At 34.3% G+C, this 16,729-nt stretch overlaps 1 protein-coding gene across 1 annotated transcript in view; it reads left to right on the forward strand.

Moving 5' to 3' along the window:
• LOC120854102 (receptor tyrosine-protein kinase erbB-4) overlaps positions 1 to 16,729 on the forward strand; it is a 1,232,614-nt gene that overhangs the window by 1,066,218 nt on the left and 149,667 nt on the right. The window lies entirely within an intron of this gene.

A 16,729-nucleotide genomic window follows, 5' to 3' on the forward strand; every position in this document is an offset into this window, starting at 1 on the left:
CTATTTCATAAGTAAGTTTATAGCCTTGACTTATTACAAAATCATTATAATATTTAGAGATACATTATAATAATGTGAAATATAATGGTGAAAGAATTTCATTTCATTTAGTAAAGAAAAGCTCTAAGTACCACAGATAATTAAAGTACAGTCAAGATAGGAAAAAAACACAAATGGATCTATGTATATATGTTAGGAGAAAGAGAATGAAATAAGTGGATTTAATTTTATGTTATATCACACACATATATAAAATATACATACATGTTTTATATGTAATTTATCATTATATATATTAACATCAGGATATATATATCTGCATTTTTCTTTAATAACACTTAACCATGAAATATACTTTTGTATTTCTTATGCACATATATTATGTAATTTTAATCTTTATATTTCAAACTCCTGAGCAGAAGTTTAAAATTCAGTAGTATAGAAAAAATAGGCTAGTGCTCAAAATAAATTTTTATCTATAAATTTAATCAAAATATATCATACCCTTTCCAGGGATCTAGAAAGAAATGCTGCATCAAAAGTACTCTGCAGAGACTTACACATTTAGATTGATAAATATTAAAAGGATTAGTCCTAGCATTTATAGTATAATTATTCTATTAACCATATTAGTACTCCACTCTAATGTCCTTGATGAACATTTTATCTTTAAATGTACAAATGATCATGTACCCAATGAATTGTTCATCTTTAGCATCAAATATTTTATATGTGTACCTAGGAATTACAAACAAAAAAGCACCAATGCTAATAGACGATATAAATATATTTGAAAATTACTGGCTTAAATGAAACCTGTTGTTGATTTAACAAAATCAAAGAGATATTTCCTTTTGGAGGTACACCTGAATAAACTATGCAAAGTTCTGTGTATTGAAAACATATCAGTTTGTAATTGGATCTTCCTTGAGTCTGTTCAGACATGTACAATAGGCGTGGCTTTTGTTCTTACAATTACTTTAAAATTAATGAGGAAAGGAAAATATCTAGTGTAATATCTTTCTTTTCATAATACGTTTTTCTACTCTTCTCAAGAAAATGCATAGCCAAATGAAAAGTAGAAGTTCAAACTGCCTTTTAAATTATTTGATTTCCACTATTAAAAAAAACCTAAGGGAGAAAATAAAAAAAATAATTTCTTTCTTATTTCCAGTGAACATTTTTAGAATTCAGAAACAAATAGAAAATATTTTTAATTAATATATTTGACAAAAAATTACCTCTGTGACCCTTCTCTTATCTCTCTGCCTGTCAATTACATTGTTTATATTGACATATACCTACAGAAATATGTTTTCAGCTTTATTTCTCTTGCATTTTTTAACATTAAAAGAGAATACACTTCTACAGATATTCATTTCTTATAATCACTATATTCTAAATTTTCATGATGGATACATTGTTGAATAGAGTTTATTTTTACTTTATTTTAGAAAATATGACTATTAAGAAAGTGAAAGTCGATCAGTTGTGTCCAACTCTTTGCAATGCCATGGACTGTAGCCCACCAGGTTCCCCTGTCCATAGAATTCTGCAGGCAAGAATGCTGAAATGGGTAGCCATTACCTTCTCCAGGGCATATTCCCAACCTGGGGACTGAATCCAGATCTCTCGCATTGCAGGCAGATTCTTTACCATCTGAGTCACCAGGGAAGCCCTATTAAAAATATAGAAACGTTGTAAAGTAAAATAAAATAAATAAATAAATAAAAATTAAAAAAATAAAAAGATAGAAACATAATTTCCCCAAAGTATAATTTACTGTACTCTCCTCTCAAAATCTTGGGAATATAAACAATTCCTAAATTATATTTTAATAAACACTTATGATTTTTTTATGTGTTTGGCGCTGGCTTCTATTTAACAGAGTTGTTCTAAAATTTAAGAAAAAAGTATTGAAATTTGTTCCTTTCCATCATTCCAACATCCAGTGGTACTATCTGAAAATAGAATGCTTGTCACAATGTAAGGACTGATAACAATGTGGATTATTTTTTGTGTGTGTGTGTTTATTTTTATCTAAGTTAACACTGAAAACATGAAAATTTATGAAATGAAACTGTTTATGTAATTCATTCATATTTTTAGACTAACACTTGAATATGTCGTAGGTGCTAAGTAAATCTTTGTTGATCAGATGTTTGTCATTAGTGACTAAGACAGTAAAGAATCTGCCTGCAATGCAGGAGACCCAAGTTCTATCCCTGGGTCAGGAAGATCCCCTGGAGAAGGGAATGGCTACCCACTCCAGTATTCTTCCCTGGAGAATTCCATGGACAGAGGAGACTGGCGGGCTAGAGTCCATAGGGTCACAAAAAGTCAACACCACTGAGCAACTAACACTTTCACTTTCTGAGAAGTACACTCTACTGTTAAATCTTATAGCTCATAACCAGAATATCTATTCATGTTCAAAGCCATCTAAAGTTGTCTGATAACTACTAAATGAAGCAATTAAATATTTCCATCACATTTTCAAAGAAAATATATTAGATGTGCAAAAAAAGCTTTAATGCTAAAAAGCACCATAACTGTTACTGACATAGCAAATATCTTCAAGTGTGTTGCGTCTTTAATCACACTTAGCATTTAATTGCATAGTTTACACTTAAAAATCACTGAAATTGGTTTAGAAGAACCTTATAAAACTTGATTTCTCTAAATTATGATTTTAAAAATTGAAATAAATATCAGGTTATGATGTTCCACTACAAGTTTTAACACATCTGTAAATTTTAATATATATCAATTTCAATTAAAATACCTAAAAGTGAAGAATTTATTTTGAATGGGTTTTGCATACTATTTGAAGATTTGATGAATAATTACTCTGAATATATGAATTCCTTTACTTTTAATCTAAGTAGCCTATGTAAGTATTGTCATAAATAATAATTTTTCTGGTTCCTCTGATGCAACAGGCTGAGGAAATTTCTTGACAGTTGAAGTGCCACAGAGAAATTTTTTAATATCTAAAATTTTCATAATAATGACTAGTGACTTTAAATTTTGATTTGTTAGCTCTCAAAAATCGTATTTGGTCTTCTAGGACCATTCCATCTCAGTTCAGTGTGGTTCTTAGAAGAAGGATTAATGGTCATCAGAATTTTAAAAATTTAGATTATATTTACATAGGGCTTTCAGAAATTCTGAAATATATAATAATGAAAAGGATCAATAGAAGAAAAGATTAGTAGAATAGCCTCAGAGTTTGTTATATCCCTACATAGGGATTTGTAGTTTGTTCACTTCATGGGAAATAGATGGGGAAACAGTGGAAACAGTGTCAGACTTTATTTTGGGGGGCTCCAAAATCACTGCAGATGGTGACTGCAGCCATGAAATGAAAAGACGCTTACTCCTTGGAAGAAAAGTTATGACCAACTTCGATAGCGTATTGAAAAGCAGAGACATTACTTTGCCAACAAAGGTCCGTCTAGTCAAGGCTATGGTTTTTCCTGTGGTCATGTATGGATGTGAGAGTTGGACTGTGAAGAAAGCTGAGTGCCAAAGAATTGATGCTTTTGAACTGTGGTGTTTGAGAATACTTTTGAGAGTCCCTTGGACTGCAAGGAGGTCCAACCAGTCCATTCTGAAGGAGATCAGCCCTGGGATTTCTTTGGAAGGAATGATGCTAAAGCTGAAACTCCAGTACTTTGGCCACCTGATGTGAAGAGTTGACTCATTGGAAAAGACTCTGATGCTGGGAGGGATTGGGGGCAGGAGGAGAAGGGGACGACAGAGGATGAGATGGGTGGATGGCATCACTGACTTGATGGACGTGAGTCTGAGTGAACTCCAGGAGTTGGTGATGGACAGGGAGACCTGGAGTGCTGTGATTCATGGGGTCACAAAGAGTCAGACACGACTGAGCGACTGAACTGAACTGAACTGATACCATTTATGTATATAATATATGTGTGTGTGTGTGTGTGTATCTCCTATGTAGATATATAACAAACTCTGTGGCTATTCTAATCTTTTCTGTTATTGATCCTTTTCATTATTATGGATTCCACAGTTCCTGAAAGCCCTGTGCAAATATTATCTACGTTTTTCAGGTTCTGATGACCATAACATTAGTCTTTCTTCTAAGAATCAGATTCAACTGAAATGGAATGGATGGGCTTACATGGTGGCTCAGATGGTAAAGAATCCACCTGCAATGTGGGATACCTGGGTTTGATGCCTGGGTTGGGAAGATCCCTGGAGAAGGAAATGGCAACCCACTCCAGTATTCTGTCTTGGAGAATTCCTTGAACTGTATATATATACACATTATATATATCGCAAAGAATCAGACATGACTGAGAGACTTTCACTTCACTTCACTTACATAGAGGATAGGAAAACAACATAGCAGCAATTAATAGAGACTACAAACAAAAGTCATTGCATCTAACCTCAAAGAGCTGTCCCCATATATATCTATAAAAAAAACAATACATTATTAGATATTCCATGAACAACTGAATACTGTAAATTTTTTTGTCCTTTTCAGAGTTGTTTTGTAGAAAGTCAATGAGTAATTGTTATGCCTGTATTAGGCAGAGAAAATGTGTGACCATGGCAATGTGCCAGACTGAACAATATTATCATGATATCTGGTGAGAAAAAAATGGTGCCATGGGATTAAGTAGATTATGAAGAAAATATGAGTTGGAGAAATGATAAGAAGAAAGAGAGCTGCTCAGAAGCAAAATTCTATTCATATTGGATGCAAATCATTTCCCACTTTAAGGAAGAAGAACTGAAAGTCTCTCTCTCCAGAAAGAAGGGGGAAAGGTTTTTTGTTTTTTTTTTTTTCTTGTTTCTTTTATCTTGGCTTGTGGTGGTGGTTTAGTCACTAAGTCATGTCTGACTCTTGTGACCCCATGGACTGTAGCTAACCAGGCTCCTCTGCCCATGGGATTCTCCAGATAAGAATACTGGAGTGGGTTGCCATTTCCTTCTCCAAGATCAGGCTTTTATCATGCGCAGAATACATTTCTTAATATTCTCTGTTGCTTATTGAAAGTTTGGGATTTTTAAGCATAAAGTGGAAAATCCTAGCCTGAATCACAAAAGACAAAACCTGAAGACCCTTTTTAAAAAAGTGTTTGACAAACTAGGCATTTATTTCAGATTTTGTAGGATGCACTGTGCTAGAATCTCATTACCTTATTTGTGGTTAGCAGCTTCCTCATCTCTCAGCCTTTAGACACTTACCCTGTGATTTACCCTGGGGATAGTGCTGCCATATTACATGAATTTCTTCGTCAAGGATATTTGAGAGAATAAAATCCAAATGTCAGCTTGTCATTTAAGCAGGAGTTTACAAGCCCTAGTACCGGCCCCCCTTTCCAGTCTTATTCTTTACTGTGTTTTGTCGTGTGCCAGATGCTCCCTATAAGTTGATCTATTTGTATTCCCCATGCATGTAACATTTTCCCACTTCCTTCATTCTAGGAAGAAAGCAATGTTATGTTGGCTAACTGATAGGTGCCAGACTCTGTGGTAGACCCTTTCCCATATATTATGTGAAACTGCTGTTATACAAGATGAGCATTATTTAATCCTCAGCTTTATACAGCCAAGGAACCTGAGGTTTTGACTTGCTTCTGATGATGTTACTAAGAAAAGACAGAACAGACTCTGGAAAGAAGTTTTGCCTGAATCAGTGTTTACCCCTCTTTTTTGTCACACCACCAGCCCATGTTATTTATTCTTTTATAATAGGTTCTTCCCACATATTAATATCCACACTCAGGTTTTTCTTCTCAACAGAGCTTTTATTTTATTTTTTTCCTTCAATTCATTTAGAAGATAATCTGTGTCAATAGATTATTATAGGAGTTTTAGATCTTAAATATTTATAATTGTTATTAATGTTCACAACCTATTTTTACTAAAATTTAAAGACTTCTACTAGGATACTCTCTATTTATAAGTTGAATATATGTCTCTTTAAATTTTGTATCCTAGTGAAGCATATATAATAACCTTTAGTCAATAATGAGCATAAGTTTTTGAATGAAACAATGGCTAGCTATTTCCTATGAATACTCCTAAAACTCTGTACAATTATTAATACAGTAATATTTAAACAAAATAACCATCATAGTGCTGTGCATTACTGTTTGAGTTTTCTGATGATGAATATAATGGCCATAAACTGACCTTTCCTAGGACAGTCATTACAGAGATCTCAGTTACCATTCTATATCTAAAATATTGGTTAATTTTCAGTGGCTGGTGTCAAATGCCAGGTCAGGATTGGATGCCTTCTTGCAGAGATTTTTTATGAGGTAGTTTTTTTCCTACTGCCACTTTTTCACTCTTGCACAGTGTGTGTCTAACCACAAAATCACACATTCCTGTGACTCAGAGCCTCCTGAAGCAAAGACATTAGCAGTGGGGGTCTTTTATGACACCATATATATTCTTTCAGGGTTTATTTAACTCCTTTTGCATCAGTAGGTGGTAATATTATTTACTGCTACTATATTAAAAACATAGAAGCATCAATAACATTAATGCAGATTTTTACTAGTGATTGCCTCTAACTGAATGCCCTTGACATCAGGATTGGTGTAGAATATTAAAATAACACTGACATGAATATTTAATATAAGAACTAGCATATAAATCATGGTTTCAAAATTTAATATATCTGATGGTAATAATTAAGTTCATTATAAAAAGTAGAGAAGATAAGACATGATAGGACAAATGATTTCTATATATGAATTATCTTATATGAATATGAGAGTCGTAACTGAAACATGGAGATTTAATTAAAGTCACTCAGTATCTTGAATGAATCATAAAGAACACAATTCAGCCTGCTTTACCAGAGGTACATTTGAGATATTTTATTAGTTATTAAGGGAGGGTTTTCCTAATTTTATTTGATTGTTGTTACATGCCTTTAATATAATTGGCATCAATTAAGATTATTCCTGCAAATTAGAAACACAAGAGATGTCATCCTTTATGAATGTGCAGTGTCTAGAAAAACAATTAATTCCCCAGATTATACAAAATCATGATTCTAACAATTAAATAAGAGCTGTTACCAAAATTACTAGATCCTGATTTATTTTAAGTCAAATTTAATTTTAAAATTTTTAAATAGAACATCCTAGAATCAATTTCTGTGCAGAATTGAGAATAAAGACATGAGTTAGTCCCTTCTGGAAAAAGTTATTCAGCATTTTATTATCAAAGGACTAATTTTAAGTAGTTGAGAGTAAATTGTTTTCAGTTTATTTATAATAAAAAAAATAGCACTTGTTAGAATGTCACTCCATAAAGATTCCATTAATAGGTTGATCTTATCAGTGATAGTTCCTGTTAGAATACTAAGATAATGACCAGAGAATCAGCTAAGTCTACCTGGATACCTAACTGATATTGACAACTCCTGAGGGGATATCATTGTAGAGAGAGTCTTGGCTGCAGATATAGTGGAAACTGGATTCAAATCCCAGCTTCACTACTTAGTAACTTTTGGAGATTGTCAAATTGCTTATCCTTTTCAAGCTGCTCTCCTTATCAATTATAGAATAACTGAACAACCTGTTGGACAAGATTGTTCGGAGAACTAAATGTGTCCACATGGAAAATTAATAGCATTGTGCCAGGTGCAATTTGACATCAAGCAGCAGTTGCTGGTATGATCTGATGAAATTATTGAATAGGTTGACTTTAGATAGACTGTTTACTAAAAACTAGAAAGCTATATGGGAAATAAATACTGGACTTACCCAAAAGATAAGATCAAATAACCTTATAGAAATTAATTTTCATTTCTAGAGAGAAAAATAATAGCAATAGACACTATTTGAAAGCTAATAATTATTCTTTCCTCGCTAGTTGTACAATCTATAGCCTCGGATGATTTATTCTAGTCCTTGGAAGTTGATGTTTTCATTCTTTGTAGCAGATTGCAGTGTCCTCTCAGAAGATACATTTTGGACCTCCCTGAGCTTGTTCTTCCATATCAGTCCTGAAATGTTAATTGCAGACACCTTTGTACTTCTCTTTCTGTAACTTTACTAAGATTAATCAATAAGCGATTAAGTGTCTCTGTTCTGACTGTAAAGTTCACCAGGACATCTTAGTCTTTATCATCTACTTTAACCCCAATTTCTATTTACTGTTATTACTGTAATGGTGGTTACTATTTGTTATAGAACAAATTTGTGTTGCCCTTGAAGTGTTCTTTCAACTCTATAACTACTTTTGGTTTTTTCCTAACACTTCATGATTACTTTATGTTGAAAGTAGGAAGAGATGTTTCTAGCTCTGCATGGGCTTAAGTGGGAAAACAATAGCTTCTAAAGTGTTGACAGAAAAATTATTTTTTTGGTCAATTTATCTGCCTTTTATTCCAAATGCCCCATCAAACTTCAAAAAAATCAAAGTGACCACTCACGCTGGGGCTGCAGCATTTTTTCCAGACTCCTGGCCATGCCTTTATTACTCAGTGATTTCACTCCCTTCAGACATAATTAGTTTAATACAAATGTAAAAATAACTAACATTTTAAGAGTCAACTAGGCACTGTGATAAGCCCTTTGCCTCTGGTATATCATTTGGCTATTACATATATAAGTTAATTTCTAAATGAATTAAACATATCTGCTTCATTTAGATCAGACTAATATAGTACATCCAAGCTAAAGAAGACTTAGCAGCAGAAATAATTGTAAAACTATGTATAAATTCAAGGCAACAATGTTTAAATCTTACATTTACCTTCCAGTAAGTTAGTTTTTATTGCCAAAGCCTTGAATTGAGAAAGATTTTGAGTCCTTATCCAGTCCTTACAGAAATACAGTAATTGTATTAGTTTCCTATGGCTGCTGTAACAAGCTACCACAGACTCGTTCTTGTTCAATCACTTGGTCATGTCTGTCTCTTTGCAACCCCATGGACTGCAGCACCCCAGGTTTCCCTGTCCTTCACCGTCTCCCAGAGCTTGCTCAAACTCATGTCCATTGAGTCAGGGATGCTATCCAACCATCTGATCTTCTGTCGTCCCCTTATCCTCTTGCCTTCTGTCTTTCCCAGCATCATGGTCTTTTCCAATGAGTTGGCTCGTCACATCAGGTTGCCAAAGTATTGGAGCTTCAGCTTCAGCATCAGTCCTTCCAATGAATATTCACGGTTGATTTCCTTTAGGATTGACTGGTTGGATCTCCTTGCCGTCTAAGGGACTCTCAAGAGTCTTCTCCAACACTGCAGTTCAAAAGCATCAGTTCTTCAACGCTCAGCCTTCTTTATGGTCCAACTCTCACATTCATACATGACTATTGGAAAAACCATAGCTTTGACTATAGGGACCTTTGTCGGCAAAGTAATGTCTCTGCTTTTTAATATACTGTCTAGGTTTGTCATAGCTTTTCTCCCAAGGGGTTGGCTTCACAGAAATATTGTATCACATCTGGAAGCCAGACCTCTGAAATCAAGGTGTTGGTAGGGCTGCATACCTTTCAGAAGCTCTAAAGAAAAGTTGTTCCTTGTCTCCTCTAGCATCTGATGGCTGCATTTGTTCCTTGACTCTCACCTCTGACTCCTCTGGTATCTGTAGCTAATCCTCTGCCTTTCTCTTTTAAGCATAGCTGTGATGGCATTTAGAGCCCACCTGGGTAACTCTAGATGATTGTCATCTCAAAATCTCTAATTTAATCATAATCTGTACAGACCTTTTTCCAAATAGGGTATATCAACAGGTTCCTGGGATTAAGATGTGAGCATATTTAGTAATTCATTAGCAGCCTACCACAATGATTGCTTATCAGTCTCTGCCGTGAACAAGGGGAAGGCGGGTAGATGTAGCATGCGTGCCATTTTTTTCCCAACAGTGACTTAATCTGTCATTTAACAAATAAGTTTTAGGTTAAGTGACTTGCCCAAATTTACCTCTTCAGAACTTCAATAGGAGGCATGTGGTATGTTAAGTTGGAATAATGGAAGAGAGTTTAGCAAAGGGCTTTTTATAAAGGAATGGGTAGGCTTGAGGAACACTAGCATAGACTGTTGAAGCCTCTCAAGAATAGTAACAGAACTGTTAGGCATGAAGGAGCAAGAGAATTACCACTGTGACATTTAATAGAAGGCTCAGGGAAATGGCAGGTGAGGGATAAATACTAACCTCACTGCCTTCTTTCTTTAGTCCTCTGCTGCTTGTTATTATTGACTGAATTCAAATTAAACCAATAGAGAGACAAGGTAGACTGTTGTCATTCATTTCGATCTATTTTGCTGGGCACATGGCAAAGTGCAGAAAGATGGAGAATGAATCTGGAGGGGCAAAGAGAAATATGCAGGTTAATTCCACAGATCACTGGCATCATACCTGGGAGAATAATGTAACTGTCTTTATTACAAAATATAGTGCAATTTTCAACACGTCAAATTTAACTCAGATGTTTATTGAGTACATGCAAGGTTAAAGCTATCTATGTAGCACTCTAAAAAAAAAAAAATTGCTAAGGATTTTTTTTTTTGTAAGTTATAGCCAAAACAGCTTGGAGTTAATGAAAAAATCAACATTCCTTTTACACCAGCAGTGTGAGTCTGAACTTGACTAGAAGTCAGGTTAAAAATACATGGAAGGATATAGATTTGAGCTACATTGAAATAAACAGTAAATGGGACTTGGCACAATATTACTGGTAGATATGGAATGGAATGGAAGAACTCAGAAAAAACAATACCAAATAGGAATCCAAGGTTTAAAAACCATATCAGAAAATATTTCTGAAACTTAGAAAATTGATAAAAGTAGTAGACAAGCTTTTATGGAGAAATGTACTTTGTGTGTTAAATTAGAGATCCAGTAGTTTTTCTATATCAGGATGACAGCAAGACACTTGAAATCCTGGGATGAGGTTGGGTAGGAGGGTGGCATATAATACAGATTCTGTTTATTTATTAATAAAACCTCATTGCTACCTTAGTATGAGCCATATACTATATAAGAATTTGATAACTTTATCAGCTAATATTACTACTTTCAGATAAATCATTAGAGATGATAGACCTGTAACAAATCTAATAAAAATGGAATATGTACTATGATAGGGGAGATACACATATATAAAGACCTACTAGCTTTTACTCAGAGAAGACTGTTGAAATTACGGGAGTTGAAAAAAATACCAGATTGGAATATGGGCACAGTATAATTCTCATGCTTGGATATTCTTGACAGATATTTTACACAGGTATTTTGTATATGACCAAGATGAATTTTGCTTGCCCTCTTTTAGATAGTAATATTTTTGCTATTTTTGGGTGCAAAGTATATCAAATCATGAGAAAGCACACAACTGTGCAGTCTTCTCCATATGGTTTTGATAACTCTGTCATATTTGTTAAAGTTATAAGATATAAGGATGCAAGAGGTTACAGATGAAAGCATAGGATACTAGGGACAAAGCCACGATAGAATTTCTACATTTAAGATATAGGAGGGAAAAACAGGTCCCAATAACTGTAATAAAAGTACTCAAAAATTCTACCTTGTATAAATTATTCATAAAGTTCTTAATAGTGCAGCACTAATAAGTGGTATCTAGATTTAAGATTTAGACAGCAAATGGATGAATGATGGAGAACAGAGATGGAAACTGCTGACTCCAGAAGTTAGAAGGATCTGAATATGATTGTTCATATTCACAAAAATGATACCAGGGATTAGAAAAGAATGTCACTGAGCAATGTAGACCCACTTAAACTGATGGCATATTAATTCAGTCTAATTACTGCTCACCTACTTGCACTAGTAAATTATTATTTATTCTAGACATGAGTGAACAGATGCAGATTTCATTTATTTTATTATCTGGATACCATCTGCAGCAGAAATGATTTGTAAAACATTATTATGGACCAATAATTTTATCTCATTTTTCATCACTGCCATCACTATTATCTTCTTTGTTCTCTACATCACCATCACCCCCTCTATCTTTAGGAGAGGCATTTGTTTTAAACATTCAGAAATCTGCCGACTGTTACATTAAGCACAATTTTATATGTCTCTGTTAATTGTTTATTATTTTTTCTCTATCCCCCTTTTTTATCTTCCTTATCCCCGATGCAGTGAAAATCTCCCCATTTTCAGCTGGAAGGTATTGAATTAATGGTCCATTGACATCATGAAACAGTGAAAGTTTGGCTGAAGTAAACATTTTTCATAAACAGAATAGCTCATCAGTTTTCAATGACATATTTTTTTCTTTTTGTGAAACTCCTAACCAACATTAGTGAGAAAATAAGTTTAAGTGCCAAGGTATAAACATCTGAAGACTGAGCAAAATGATGCCTTAATGTGACAAATGGTATTGCTCACTTTCATTATTGCATCGAAATGTCTTTCCTACAGAATGAAATAGAGATACAGATAGCATAGGCTAGAGAATAATGGCACACATGCTTCAGAGCTTTTTATCCATTCTCTGGTCATCCCTTGATAGTTTAAAAAAAATGTCCTTAATTCCAACCAGACTTCATTATAAAGAAAGATCTTCTTCCCTTAGAATTTTTAGTGTAGCACCTGTTACATCCTTCCTCTCTGTTCAATGAGAAAACTATTTAATTCACCTACAAGAAAAATTTTGTAAAGCTAAACAGGAAACAGAGACAGAAAATAATTTCATTTCTGGAAAAATTGTTAATACATCTGTCAACTTGTATTTATTCCAGTGGCCTTCGGTGATATGTTCTAATGACAGCAGCAAAGATTCCAAAATTGCTTCTAAAGGCCTCACACAGAGATAGGTAGCAGAGGACATTATTAATTTTAACAGAGTAATTTATTGAAACCCAACACTCCATTATTAAAATATTGGATTTCTTTCCCCTTTCCATCCCCCTCATCACTCTAAATGAATCCACATTCTTTTCTCTTTATTTCTTCCCCTTTCCCCCAAAAAAGCCATCTGCTATTTCCTTTATGAAAAAAATAAAACCTACAATTAGTGTCCTGTTCATCTTTTCTTTCTCAGAAAAAGAGGACTATTATGCAAATACTCTGCAATTTGGTTTCGAATACTCTTTGTAGTGTGATGAGCAATTTTCTTTAATACAACCCCAGCTTTTTTGCCAGGACTTACTAATAGATTTTTTTTTAAACAGAACTTTCATGCGACATTTTTACACTCTTCTGTTGTAAACTTTTCACATGCATATTTAGAATGGAAATATTACTCCTTAAGTTGTAAAAGAAAAAAAAAGTTTATATATTTCATCCTGAAAAAGGCCAAAATAACCTTAAAGTCTCTTGTATCTTAAATTTCACCATGTTCTGTATCTTAGGAAATGGCCTATACCAAATAATATAGGAAATCTGAGAAATATATTTTCTTTGACTTTTTCTGAAAGCATATTGTAAGTGATGGCAATTTATCTATAAGTGCAAATTTTTGTTTGAGTTGCTCCTTAGGAACTGAAGTATGATTTGATCCAATTCATTCAGGTATGGCTTAAGTCAGGTGTTTGGCACTGCCTTCTTGTTACCAAGATAAGCGTCTACAGTCCAAAATGCTGATAGAACTGAAATGTTAAAATTGCAGTGTTTTTACCATCCTAGGAAATAGCACTGTTCTAAGAATCAGAAAACCTGCCTTAACTCTGATCCTTCTACTTACTCATATAACCTAGGGCAGTAATTCTGCTCAGCCTTGGTTTCCTTATGTTACAGCAGAGAATGGCTGCCTCTTTTGACTGCTTCCTAGAGTTACAATAAGGATCAAACAATGGTGGTTGCATGTTACTTCCTTTGCAATGAATGGAGATGTTTCAGAGATTCTCAAAGTTCTATACTTCCTGCAGCAGCTTCACTACTTACAGGAGCTTGCTACAAATGTAGATTCCTGATTCATTTCTAGACCTGACTGTCTGGGAGTGAGGCTAGGAAAACCACCCTTTAAATGATAAACCTAGGCCATTAGTAATGATAAATACTAGGACATGAAAGATGAGTCACAGAAGAGAAACAATACAATTAGGATATGTGTAATTAAATCTGATATCTAATATTTAATATCTAATTAAATATCTAATTTGTTACTTGATTGAGTTAGACACTTAATTTAATTATGTTTTGCTTTTTTGTTGATGACTGAAGCGACTTAGCAGCAGCTTGTGTATATTTATATATGTGCGTATCATAATTCAGTGAAAGAACCTCTGGTTCACACTTTTAATATTAACATTAATTACTATTTAATTAATAAAATACTAGATTAAATAATAGATAATATAACTTGGCTAACATTTCTATTTGTACTCTCCTTATAATTGCATCAGTTTGCTTTATTTCAAATGCTTGCTTTATTTCAAATGTTGACTGAAATATACAGGAAGTAAAACCAAACTGTTTCTGCCTCATGGATTCAAATAGAACCATATTTGTAGCAATAACTCAAATTTCTGGCTTTGCTGATTGTGCAGAAATCCCAACTTCAGTGGAAGTCTTCCCAAATAGTTTGGGAAGAGTTGCATGTTTCATATGAATTTACAAACTAGTCTGCCAGTTGCAGTCACCGAGTGGTATCTAAAGTGTCCTTTCTTACCAGCTCAGTCCCTGTGTGGAGCTTCTCTTCTCTCTGAGACACCGAGAGGTCCTGTCTCAGCATCATTGACTGGTATCACCTGAGGACACCACTGACCTTGTGGGAGGTGGTGCCTCTCCCTGGTCCCTGGGCTGCCAGTTCTCAAGATGTTATATTGGTGGTGGGCTCAGCAAGAAAGCAGAGAAACCAGTGGTGCTCTCTCTCCTTCTCTTACTTATCTGGTTCCTTGTGGCTGCTGGGGAAGGAGGAATTGGAAGACCTCATCTGCTTGGAGGTCAGCTGAAAAACAATTTCAGCTTCTACTACCAAAGGCTCAAAAATAAAGTCCTTTGAGTGACGCTGAAGTCCCCTTACCAGCTTATTTCTTCTGTTTGGCCTCCTATCTCTCCTTTCTCCACACAAGTTCATAGTGCCCCACTCTTCCTTCTTCAAAAAATAAAACATTATAAAAACCAGTAAAATCCATATACTCCATCAGACTCACCCATGATTATGAATAATCTTTAGACTCTGCTGAACTCAACCCCACTAAAGAGCAGTAGAGATTAAAAGTGAATAGCTTTTGAGATAATAATCCTCTCAAGCTATCCTCTTAAATAACTTTAAGATAATATTAATAAAAGTCAAATGGTTCTACATGGTTGTGCTCCTGTTCGGTTGCTTCGGCCATTCATCCATCTTCTTTCGTCTTTTCTAGAGTAAGATATCCTACTCCAGTCTAAACTGGCTACCATATCAGGTGCCTGTAGAGCTTTGATTCTGGAGTATCCCTTTACTCTCATTTCCTTGTTTTCACAATTAGGTGCACTTTTTAAAATGCCATTCACTTTTTATTAAATGAGCACATCAAACAGATAAAGGAAACATATGAGATAATCTTTTTTAAGAACAGACATGTCCATATATTCACTCACTTGGTTCAAATTTTGCTGGATATACAATTTGAGGTTTAAACAAAACTTTCATAATTTTGAAGTCATAGCTCCATTTGGGAGAAGGAACTAGAGGGTGGCCTCAATTTTCACCATATACAAATTTATACAATTACCAGAGTACTTCCTTATTTTTACCAGAGTACTTCTCTTTCCATTACCTAATATTCATAGTTTACAATCCCTTTGATTAAACTTCTCCTAAGGATGAAGGGTTAGGAATATCCACTGGAAAAGGGAATGGCTACCCACTCCAGTATTCTTGTCTGGAGAATTCCATGGACAGAGGAGGTTGGCAGGCTACGTCTTTGGGGTCACAAAGAGTTGGGCACAACTGAGCGACCAACACAAACACACACAAGGGTGAAGGAGATCTGTAGTCTAAGTGCTTCCTAAATGGTCTTTGAAACAATCCTGATGAAGTCAGTCCCTCCTACTCCATTTATGTACAGTGGTTTGTGGTGTAACACTACTGAGCCTGTGGTGTGTACACCCGTGGTGTAAATTGGATTTATTTTCCGTTTCTCACCTCCTAAGTTAGGCTTCAGATTTTCTATGTTTGCTAGGTCAGTTACTACTAATAAGCCACTTTCTACTTTTAGTATTCCATCCCCATTGCCTCTTTTTGTGATTGTTGGTTTCTGGCTTTTTATTGACCCATTTATTATTAAAATGGTGGAATCAAGAGGAAATAAAAATAAATGTGCGTATCAGTTTGCCATGCTGTCTTAAAGAGAAGCTCAGTATAGCTTTCTATCCTCGATTATTTGAAAAATTTTAAAGCTACAAAAAATGTTCAAAAAGAGTATGATGAACATTCTTATACTTGCATATAGTTAAACTGATTGATAATAAATTGCCATATATGTATCAACCACTCTGTGAGTGTGTGTATGTATAAGGTTGTATCAGTTTCAAATTGGAGTAAAGACCCTTAAAATAGCTTTAATTGAAAGCTAACTTTAGGATGGGCTAAATATCCATTATATGTCCACCCTTTATCTTCATTAAGCAAAAATGCCTTTATGATTATGAAAAAGGAGTTAGAGCTGTTTTCTCTCTTCATTAAATAGCAAAATTGGAGTAGACAAATTTTTACAATCTCACCTAGCTCTCAAATTTTATGGTTCTATTTATATCATTTATAATTTTGAAAATGAAATAAATTTGAGTAAAATCAAAGGTTATGGAGTAAAATGTCTTATT

Source organism: Oryx dammah, unplaced genomic scaffold (assembly GCF_014754425.2).
Source record: "Oryx dammah isolate SB20612 unplaced genomic scaffold, SCBI_Odam_1.1 HiC_scaffold_27, whole genome shotgun sequence".
Taxonomy (NCBI): Eukaryota; Metazoa; Chordata; class Mammalia; order Artiodactyla; family Bovidae; genus Oryx; species Oryx dammah.